This window comes from Schistocerca piceifrons, chromosome X (assembly GCF_021461385.2).
Source record: "Schistocerca piceifrons isolate TAMUIC-IGC-003096 chromosome X, iqSchPice1.1, whole genome shotgun sequence".
In the NCBI taxonomy this organism is placed as follows: Eukaryota; Metazoa; Arthropoda; class Insecta; order Orthoptera; family Acrididae; genus Schistocerca; species Schistocerca piceifrons.
In genome coordinates, this window is record NC_060149.1 from 806820899 (window position 1) to 806832766 (window position 11868).

Here is an 11868-nt window from a genome sequence, read left to right on the forward strand (position 1 = left end):
ATTTTCCTCTACTATAGTCACAGTAGGCCTGTCACTGACCATCTGATTAGTTGTACTTGACTCTTGCATGTGTTGCTCTTTCTTATGCACGTCTGGTTTACACACATTGGGACTGCCAAATTGGGAACTTTGAATGTGTTTAATTGTTCTAAAAATAACATCATTGTTCATGAGAGAGGTGATGTGTGAAACATCATTTTTCATGTGATTCTCCTCGAAGTTCTTGGTTCTTGTGCTTCCTCCTTGTTTGTTTAAATAGCTCTTCCCAAACCAGTTCATGTGAAGACTTTGAGCAGTTTGGAATCTTCTCTACATACAACTTGCATCATCAAAAGTAACATTTACAAGATGTATGCATGAATTCCGTACTTACATTTTCCAGTTCTTTATTTATGACATACCATTCAGATAAACTAATGATTGCAGCTAGCAGGTAGTTAATAACTACAGCTATTTTTGATGTGACTAATATCATGAAGACCCTTATAAAGTGATACTGATATTGTCCTCAATATGTTTTTAATATGTTGACATGTGCAACAGGAATTTTCTTTCAACACTGGCTGTAGTCAAAACACATTTCCATCATTAACAGTCGTAATTTCAAAACTTGCATAAATTTCTAAAGATGGGTACTACTAACGACCATCTTTCTTTGACTTAAAAGAATCAAAAGCTACCAAGAAAACTCTAAAAAATTTCAGAGTGACACTTAAATAGCCTCCATAAAAAAACCTCAATGTTTCTTCTCTACTTAACTGAATGTCTGAGAGACAAATAAGGACAGAATCAGGGTCTATTGGCAGTTAATTTTCTTTGTCTCTCATTCATCTCAAATGTCAATGAAACAAGTTCACACTTAGCCTTCTGATCTCTTTTTAATGAAACTAATTTTTGCCATAATGTTAACCTCCATGTCACAAGGACACTTTTTAAGTTTCACCATCAAAAAAATTCTAGACTGCCTATATATTTTCATAGAAATTTGTACTTGCTACACTATCACTCATAAGCTTACCACATCATCTGTTCTTCGTCCCATTTAGGGGTGAGCTATACATGGTGCAACCAGACCCTTGCATACTCTCAAATATCAATGTCATTATCAGTGAGTGTCGAGTGTGTGCTGCTGTGAAACTTCCTGGCAGATTAAAACCATGTGCCAGACCAAGACTCAGACTGGATCACCAGAATTTCACTTATTGTTTTGCTGTTTCCCCAGAGTATTAACCCATGCCTTAAAACAGATTGAAAAAAGCAAATTATGCTGTCCTTATATATTCAGATGCCACACAGCACATCAATATCTTCAGCAGATATATAAATCTTGACAGCCTAACCACTGTGTATTCAACATGAAAGTTCCACGTTAATTTACTGTAAAGTATGATACCTAAAAATTTTGCATTCTCTTTTTCTATTCTTACGGTCTTCGATAGACTGAACCACATATTCTGGGTTTCTCTCCCATTTAATAGTAGACCATTTGCATTAAACTATGATACTGCTTTTTCTTTTACCAAATTCATACTACTAACAAGATTTACCGACAGAAAAGCTGTATCACCTGCATACATATATGCCTTTATGTCTATGTTTCCAGGCAAGTAGTTTCTATGTATATGGAATAGAAGTGGTCCTAATTTAGATCACTGTGGCACTCCATGGTGAACTTCAAGTGTGTCTGACAGATAACTTCCTGAACTCACCACTCTCTTCCTTTTATTGAGGTATGAATTGATGAGTTTTAAACTTTCATCACATATTCCATAGTACTCTAGTTTAGAGAGCAAGACAGAGTGATCAGCATGGTGAAAGGCCATGCTCAGATCACATAAGGTTACCTGTGTGTGAGCACAGTCCTCGAATGCTGCTAAAATGTCTCTCACTAAGAGTTCTATGGCATGTACAGTTGACTTATTTTTCTGTAACCAAATTGTGATATACTTAAGATAGCATTTAGTTCTAGGTTCACATACATCTGCTGATACATTATGCCTTCAAATACTTTAGCTAGTACTGGAATTTACAAAACTAGCCTGTAGTTTGCTGGATCAGATTTGCTACCCTTCTTAAATACAGGAGTCACTTTGGGTGGTTTGAGAGGATCAGGAAAAACCCCTTCGATGTGACACAAGTTCATAGAATACAATGCAATGTATTATTTCTTTCAGTAGATTGACATATTAAAAATATCTGCACTATAAGAATTTTTCATTTTTTTGACAGTTTTAAGAACTTCATATTGGCACGCCTCTTTGAAGTGTTTCAATGAAGGTCTGGCCTGATTATGATTTAGGTTTGTGCACTGTTGGGTGTGAGGTCCACCAGTTATGCAAAACACCATTTTTTCACAGTACCCAAATATGTTTTGGCACCACTGTGCCATCATCAGTGGGTTTTCGTTTTTATTTATTCTGCAATGTGAACATTTTTGTTAAATGATTATAAAATTATGTGCATCTTTAGTTCAAACAACAGATCGTTTCTTTTTGTAAATACCTTTACATTTGGTGTGCATGAATTTTCTGGATCACTTGTGTGTTGATTACTACAGGTAGTTTGCCATCTGCAACCAAATGATGTTGATGACACTAGGCTGGGACACACAACAAACCACAATCACACTGTGTTTTGGTGAGGTGAAAAGTGTTTTAGTACGTTATTTGTGGAAAATACTTGTTACAGTTACATGTGCATCACAACACCTCAGCATGATGCGCAGAATGGAAGTGCTTGGCACATGAAAACGTAAGTAAAAATGAATATAGGCGCGAAAACATTGTGAGAAACTAAATTACATTCTACAAGATAGGTTAACTCACAGCAAAAAACTTTTTCATCAACATTGTTTGGTTGCAGATGACAAGCGACCTGTAGTAATCAACACACAAGTGATCCAGAAAATTCATGCATGCCAAATGTAAAGGTATTTACAAAAAGAAATGATCTGTTGTTTGAACTAAAGATGCACATAATTTTATAATCATTTAACAAAAATGGTCACATTGCAGAATAAATAAAAATGAAAACCCACTGATGATGGCACAGTGGTGCTGGAACATGTTTGGGTACTGAGAAAAAACGGTGTTTTGCATAACTGGCAGACCTCACATCCAACAATTTTAACTGCAAACATGGCCAATACAAGGACCTGCAAATCAAAATTGTGAATATATATATTACATAGGACTTACTGATCAACTTTTTGATTTCATCAGCACAGCTAATAAAATATTTGTTGAATGTATCTGCTGGTGTTGGAACTGTCTTATCAAAATTTCTGATTTCACCTTCGACACTGTTAATTATTGACCAGGCTGTTTTGCAGCAGTTTTTACTATTTTTTATGCAATTAGTGTTGTATCTTTGTTTACCTAATTGTAGCTCTTTCTTATACAGTTTCCTAGTGGTTATTTTAAGGTCATTAATTTCATTAGAGTTATTTAATTTGCCAAGGTGCTTTAACAGTAGTAGCTTATTTTTTGAATTCTCAAACACTTTGGTGTACCACAATTTACCCTTTCTTGTTTTATGATATTTCTTTTGAATAAGATGATTTTTAACATACCTGTTAAGTAGTTGTGTAATGTTTCATAAACTGTTTGGGCATTGGACTCACATCTTTGAAATAATTTGCCCCTGTTAGTTATGCTCAGCTGGTACGCTAGTTTCTTGAGATTTTGTTTTTGTTAGTATTAAGGTACTAGAGTTTGATAACTTTTGTTCCCATCCCATTTAATGTAATGTCTGAATTCTACTGTTAAGATTGAGTAGTCTGAGAAATCAAATTCCTTGACACTGGTGGAGTACGTATCACGAGTACAGTTGACAAAAGTATTATCTAAGCATGCTTTTTAGTCTTGTCGCTTCTGAATTTACATGATAGAAGTTGTGTTGCCTTACCATATTCAGCAACTGGGTTTGTTACATGATACATCAAAGCTTGAATTAAAGTCTGCTCTAATCATAGTTACATATTTTTTCCACTTTGTTATGTATCAGAGTACACTGTCTAAATTATCTAAAAATGTTGTTACATTTGAACCAGGAGAATGGTAAATACATACTAAGATAAGTTTCATTATATCACTTATGTTTCCAGCAATTTCAAAATGTTTCTCTAAACGTGCCCAACTAAGATCTAGTGCTCTGAACTCTGCAAAAACTGTTTCTATGTTTCTAACCTTCTGGTACATAGTATTCTATTTCTCCTGGTTTAAGCCAATGTTCAGATAAACATTGGAAAGGATACTTATTTTGTGGCAGCGACTCCTCCAGTATTTCAACTTTACTTTCAACATCCTGAATGTTTAAGAATAAGATGTTACTGTGACTTATCTGAGAGATACCAGGTTGATTCTTTATATTTTTATTTTCTTCCAGGCTTCAAACCATAAAAAATTATCATTGAGTGATGCATATATTTTGCCTTTGGCTCCTCCTTAAGCTGTGCTATACTGCTGCTCCAATCATTATTAGTTCTGCTATTGCTACTGTTGTTGTTGTTGCCACAACTGTTGCTGTTGCTATTTTGATGATGATGACGACGTTGCTGCTGTTTCACTTATTTCTGGTGTTTGCTTTTCTGCATCTACTGTGGTTTTCTGTGAGCTGCTATCATTTGAGGTGTTCACTTGCATTAAGAAAATCTCACATTTGTCATTGAGGGGCGTAGCATAGCTTTTCTGACAGCAGATTTCCCATTTGAGTCTCAAGGAAATGCACACTTCTTGTTCGTGACAGGTATGACTCCTATATAATCACACTTTACATTTGAGATTTTATTTACTACATCTGACATTTCTGTTTCTATAACATTTTTTCCAAGTTAATCTAGATGAAAACCATGCATGTGAGGAATCTTTTCCCCAAATTTCTGTTGTTCAGAACTGCTACATTTTCAAAATGTCTGCAAATACTTTGCATCTCTGTATTTGCACTTCAATTTCTTTGTTTACACAGGACCATTCTCTCAAGACGCAATGATGTGCCACTGAAAAAATTATAACATTTTTTCCTCTCAGTTCATACAATTTTCTTTTCAAGGAGATTAAAAGAACCTTTTCTTCATTCCTTGCAACATCATTTGATCCCACCAGGAAGACGGAAAAGACCTTTTTGTTAAATGAGGAAATTTTTTCCTGACTCATTGATGTACCAGCCCTGAATTTCACTCTTGGCTTTATTATGCAATTAAAATTCTGATTGCTTATCCACCACAATTTAGTGGCTAAATAACAAAACACAATAAAATGTGCATTTTTAAGAGATATGGTTTAAGTGGTGTTTTAAATATTTTGGTTTTGATTATTTCAGTAAACGCCTTGGATAAATTATTGTTTCATTAGATTGCAGCCAACAGCCCTGCTATAGTGGTAACACCAGTTCCCATAAGATCATCAAAGTGAAGCATTGCCAGGCTTGGCTAACACTTGGATGGGTGACTGTGAAGCTCAGCTGAGTGCTGTTGGCAAGCAGTGCGCACTCAGCCTCTGCTCAGATGAAGTGAGAGTTCTCTCTCATTAGATCACAGATTAATGACAGCATCTGGTGTGCCAATCAGCCTAGATCCAGCTATTTTCAACATCCACCTAGGTATATACCAGGCTGGTTCTCAAATGGCACCTCAGCTACACAGTGCACAAACACTTTGAAAAACAAAGTCACACTTGACCATGCAGTTACACTAGATGCAGAAAACTGATAAATATAATATCCATTGTGACCCAGCAATGGCTGTACAAAGGGCACCAGAAAAGAAGGGAGAAATTTATTGTACCATTAAACTGCATGTCAGAAAAAAAACTAGTTTAGGTTTTACTTTTTTCTTCACATATGTGAATTAACAGAGATTTACATAGGCGATTTTCTAAAGCTGTTGAATAATTTGGAAAAAGCATATTTGTGCCATCAGCTGTACAATTTTATGCTCATTCTCTACTGGTTTTGATCATTACAATCATCTTCAAGGAGAAATATTATTAAGTGTGGAGTTATCACCAAATGTGCACTACAGTAGGGGAGAGTGGAGCACATTGAACCAAAAAAAATATTTCTCCATGTTACTCATCCAATAATTTTATTACAGAGTTGTGATTTACAGATGTTACAGTTTAATCATTCAAGTATCAAATGGCCTTATATGATTTAATTGTCATTAATTGTTTTTTAGCTGCAGTGCTTTGAAGAAAATTTGGCAAATGGTTCATTGTGCCCCATATGTGGGGTACAATGAACCACTTTAAACAGGTTCATTGAAAGAACCTTTTCAGCATACAAAGTAAGTGTAAATATACTTTAAACATAATGTGTACATATATTCCATGTGTGAATCATATAATTAAATCTGTAGACACACAATCATGTTACTTATTTTGGAATTACTGAACATCAATGGACTCGAAGCTGAGTCCAAATTTGAAATATGATTTTTGTCTCTTTGTCACACCATCAGTAGCAGGTCGTGAGAGCACATAAAGTATGTTGCTATCTGGAACAAAAGCTTCATCCTTTACCTAATTCTTTCTCCTGCTCCACAGAAAATACCTTACGATTGTCATAGTTTGGTGTCAATCTTTCTCTGGAACCACATTTAATGTCTTGAACATATCAGTGAAGAGTTGGGTAAGGTATTAAATGAGATTTAGCTGCTTGGTGAACTGTCATGCCCTTATTAAGAACATCCTGTACAGCTTCTTGCATAACGTAATGGTCAGTTTTACCTCTGTCCGTCTTCCTGCGGTATGAAAGAACCATCTTCAAACCTGATAATATAAAACAGGGTTTAAAAGCCTTAAATTCCTACACATATGTTTTACCCATGCTAAGGAAACAAAGACACACTTAAAAGATTCCTGGGGTACAATGAACCATGGCTCATTGTGCCCCCGGAGAGCTTGGTTCAATGTGCCCAACAGAACATATTTCAAACAAAGCTCATGTGAGGTTATGTATGAACATTGTTAATATTTGAAGATCTATATCATTAAAATATAGTATTGATATTGTTACAATGACTTACTTTCTCTAAAATTTGGTGACAAAAGATTGAACAAAATTCAATCTATCTATGTCCCCAAAAATTACTTCACTGTCGCGAAACTAACATATCACCAGTACAACACTAATGGCAGGAACTAAATCCTGCAGAAAACAAGTGGCTGTTGGTAGAGCAGTACTGACAACATATCCACAGGGGAAAAAATAATTTACCACCTTATACTGAAATTATGCTACCTGATTCATTGTGCCCCGTGGTTCAGAGTGCCCCACTCTCCCCTAACTGTGCCAAGGCACAGCATGTTTGTATGGACTGTATTAAGATAGATAATTATGACAATTATATATGTTCTTTATTTACATGGTTCATATATAATAGAAATCTATGGTTGATCCATTGATGTACAACGTTTTCCTCCTTGAAGATGATTGTAACAATCAAAACCAGTAGAGAATAAACATAAAATTGTACAGCTGATGGCACAAATATGCTTTTTACAAACTATGTGAATTAAAGCTGGCTCTTCTTCCTTGCATATGGATAGAGGTCTCTGCATAATAATTAGTAACATTTTATTAAATGTGCAGAAGTTATTAGTAGATGCACTCAAAATTGTAGCTAACTTTTTAAACAGATTTTTACTGTGAATCCAGTTATTATTTTAGATATTATAATTGTGGCCCTTTCTTTTCAGTTCAAAAAGGAACTTGCAGCTGTATTCTTCTAGCAGGGCTCTTAGGGCACAACATTCTGAACACTTCTTTTGTTAATATATCTGTGTGTTAATTCCACTTCAACTGCCACTCAGTTATCATCTCCAGGACAACTGAATATTTTAGTAAATCTACAAAATGTAATGTACATTTAATTTGATGGTCTTATTCTGCCCTTTATGTTCAGCATTAGTTTATTGCATATTGGCAAATTATAAAAACCACTGAAAGTTTCATTGTTTTTTTTCTGTTAGGAATTCTGATGTTATAATTTTTAGTTTCGTTTTAATTTTATCTAGTTATGTTTCATGGACAATTTCGATGGTAAATCGCAATGATGTTGAACAAGTCATTTTAAATTCACTTCACAAATTAATTTGTACATTTTTTTAAACTGTTGTGTTATTGACAGGCATACATGAAAGAGAATTAAAATTTTGATAGCTTTCAGAAGAAATCATTTGGCAAGCTAGAGTACAAATCTGTAGCTCATCAAGGATTTTCTTCCAAAAGTTTTCATTCTCTTTTTTGTGTCTATCAATGACTCAATACTTCTGCCATTTGGTGGTGGATGGTCTCCTTTACTCCTACATTATTTATACATGTTTATATTTACCATCCCATACAGCATTATCTAAGTTTTGGGAGCTGAGACTTTGTCAAGAACTTGACTTAATTTACTCAAATACGTGGCTGTTGTTAGTACTGGATGACCAATACACACAAAGAATGATTTTTTTAAAATGCCAATCTCTACAAAGTCAGTGCCAGATATTTCCATGTGTTTATCATCAGTAACATTGGTAAAGTAATGTCTGACTTTCAAATACATCCTATTGTACGGTGCAGCTCCAGCAATTTTTTGTTGACTGCACATTTCAATGAAGGATTGTTAGATTTGTATTTTTTCAGTTGTTACTTGTCATTGTGACATTTTTCTTCTGCTGCAAAATAAGGTAGCCTTTTGGTGTATTGCTATTTGCCATTGTAGGCTAGCTGTTACATAGATCCTCCTAACAAAAACTTTCCAGCCCAGTCCCAATTTGGTGCAGGCTCTGCTTTTTAAAGATCTTTCAATTGATAGGCACAGCAAGTACTAGAGCAACATGCCCAAAATCACTTTCCACCATTGCTATTGCCAACCTCGCATTAATCAGTTTTATAGCACTATTAAAGTGTGGCAAATCATAACAGATGTTTGGTTCAGTAATGTACATGTTGCCATTAAAAGTCAAGAAGTCTGTCTTGTCCAGGTCACCACCTAATTCCTTACTGCATTCACCCTAATCGAGCTACTAACTACAAAACTCATACCATGATCCATTGTGCATGAACCACATACAGTCCCACATTTATCACTCATAATCAAATTTAACAATTAATAGTCAAACACAATGTAATTAAAGAAGGTAAACAAAAAATTGCAAGCTATCACCTTCAGAGAGTTACTTTTAGAGATGCTATTAGTTATGTGTCCTTACCTGTCATTTAATTTTGTTCAACTTTTTAGTCAAATGAAGAATGTAACTGAATTAACAGAAGTCACACTGAGGAAGATATAACATTTTGGACTGCATCAGGAGCACTCCTTGATAATTATAGGTCTACAAAAGAAACAAAGTTAAGAGGGGAGATTTTAATATTGAAATCTTCTGACATGTAGAACGAAAGATCATTTCTGTTTTCATTATTTACTATTCACATTATTCATAACCTGTGCCTAACCCTTTGATTGAAGATCACTCAGAGGTTAATTTTTTGACTTCTCATATGAGTAGATGTAATTTTTTGTGGGTGCTTTCTTATGTTTAATGTGGTGTGCCTGTTTTATGTAATTCTCTGTCAGTGTTGTTAGTGATCAAACATGGAGAGTGAAGAAATTATATGTGAACTTTGTGCTCTTCCACAGGTATAAAGTGTTCAAAAAGTTCATAGCAATGTGGACAGGAAAAGTCAACAAATATAGCCACTGTTGTGATATGCAACCTCTCTATAACACTTCCTTCAACTTTAGAGTGAGGGAGAAATTCTTTTTCAAAATATCATGTGTAGTTGGCAGTTGTACTATATCATATCCCAGTGAACAATACTGTCTACCTTCGAAAAAATGTAGAATTCATATTGCTCACCTGTATGAAGAAGAAATCTATTAGTATAGGCAAGCAGAGGGTGTGTAACGTCTGTAGTAGAAGAGTGAGCCTGCAAAATGTTCTTTCAATATTCAGTGTTGGTAACAAGAAAGATGGACTGCAGTTCATGCCTACAATATGATCTACATCTACATCCATACACAGCATGCCACCATATAATGTAGGCAGGAGAGACCTTATATCACTGCTAGTCATTCCCTTTCCTTTTCCACTCACAAGTGAAGTAAGGAAAGATGAACTGTCTATGTGCCTCTGTACAACTCCTAATTTCTATTGTCTTATCTTCATGGTCTTTACATGAGATGTGTGTTGGTTGTAGTAGAATCATTAAGCCGTCTATCACAAATTCAGAGTCTATAAACTTTCTCAATAGTGTTTAAAAAAAATAAAAATATCTTCCTCCCTGCAGGGATTCCCATTTCCCATCTGTGTACATGGAGCAGTTCTGTAACACTCGTGTGTTAATTGAACGAACCAGTAGCAAATCTAGCGGCATGCCTCTGAACTGCTTCAATATCTCACTTTAATTCAAGCTGTTGGAGGACCCCAAATACTCTAACAGTGCTCAAGAATGGATTGCACACTGCTGCTCGCCCTGTCTGTCACAATGGACATTGCTTATGTGAATAGAGGACAAAAGCAGTCATATCACACTTCCCTGGGGCACTCCTGATGATATCCATGTCTCTGATGAACATTTGCCATCCAGGACAATGTACTGCATTCTATTACTTAAAAGACCATTGAGCCATTCACATATCTGAGAACCTGGTCCATATACTCAAACTTCTGTTAATGGTCTGTTGTGGGGCACTGTGTCAAACATTTTCTAGAAAGCTAGGAGTATGGATTCTCCCTGTTTCTCTTCATCCATGGTTCACATGATATCATGTGAGGAAAGGAGAATCTCAGTTATTTAAAATTTCAGCTTTCCTTTTGGTGTCTTCTATTTGAACACCAGACTGGCCAATGAGTGACTGAATAGAAGACTTTGATTCAATCAACAGATTTATGTAGGATCAGAATTTTCTTGGGTTCTCAGCAATGTCTTTCATTAATGGATGATATTGTAAGGTGTTGTACAGTGGTGGTAAGCTCCAATGGGACCAAACTGCTGAGGTCATCGGGCCCTGGTGTTGTATGCTTTGTGCACTGATCTCTTAATAGCCACACAAGTTTGTTCTGAATTATACCTATGGACATTTCTGCATTCTTTTTAGAACTGAGAGTGCAACAACCTCCATTCCCTCAGCATTTTCTAAATGTTGTTGTTAAACCGCAGTTGGTGTTTTCCACATTTAATTCACTTACTCAGCACACACTTCTTCAGAGCATGATTTACAATCAGTTTAAAATCTGTCCATATTTCCTCTGAGTCTGTCTTATTGGAACTAAATGGTATGTATGCTTTCTTTGAATGATGCTACAGCTGTTACAGCCAAATCAGGTGGCTGATAAAAATATGCAGTGCTTAACTTGGGTTCAGGTCCTGCAAAATATCAGCTATTTGCAATGACTTTTACCTGGCTGCATCCTAACATTGTGTCATTTGCTCTCAACCCTTGACACAGTACAGAAAGGTTTTGATTCTTAACTCGGGACACAAATGCACAGTCTAACAAAATTTTCTTCCATTACTAGCAGTGAAATTGTAAGTTTGTGGGTGTAGTGTTCACACTGAAATGTTAGTGGGAGCATGAACATTTGTGCAGGCATGTGCGCGTGCACGCGCGCGCGCCCGCACACACACACACACACACACACACACACACACACACACACACACACACACACACACACACAAATATTTTTATTTATTTTCAAAAGGTTTCCCTTCCTGACCTCAAGAAATTTGCATGATAAATATGGTATCAGAATAACTGTTTGTATAATTTAGTACAGTGTCTCAGTTTATATATTTTACATAACTTACAATTGTGCTAAGCACAATAAAATTATACAATAATTTATTTATTGTTGAAAATTGTACTCAGTTGTCAAT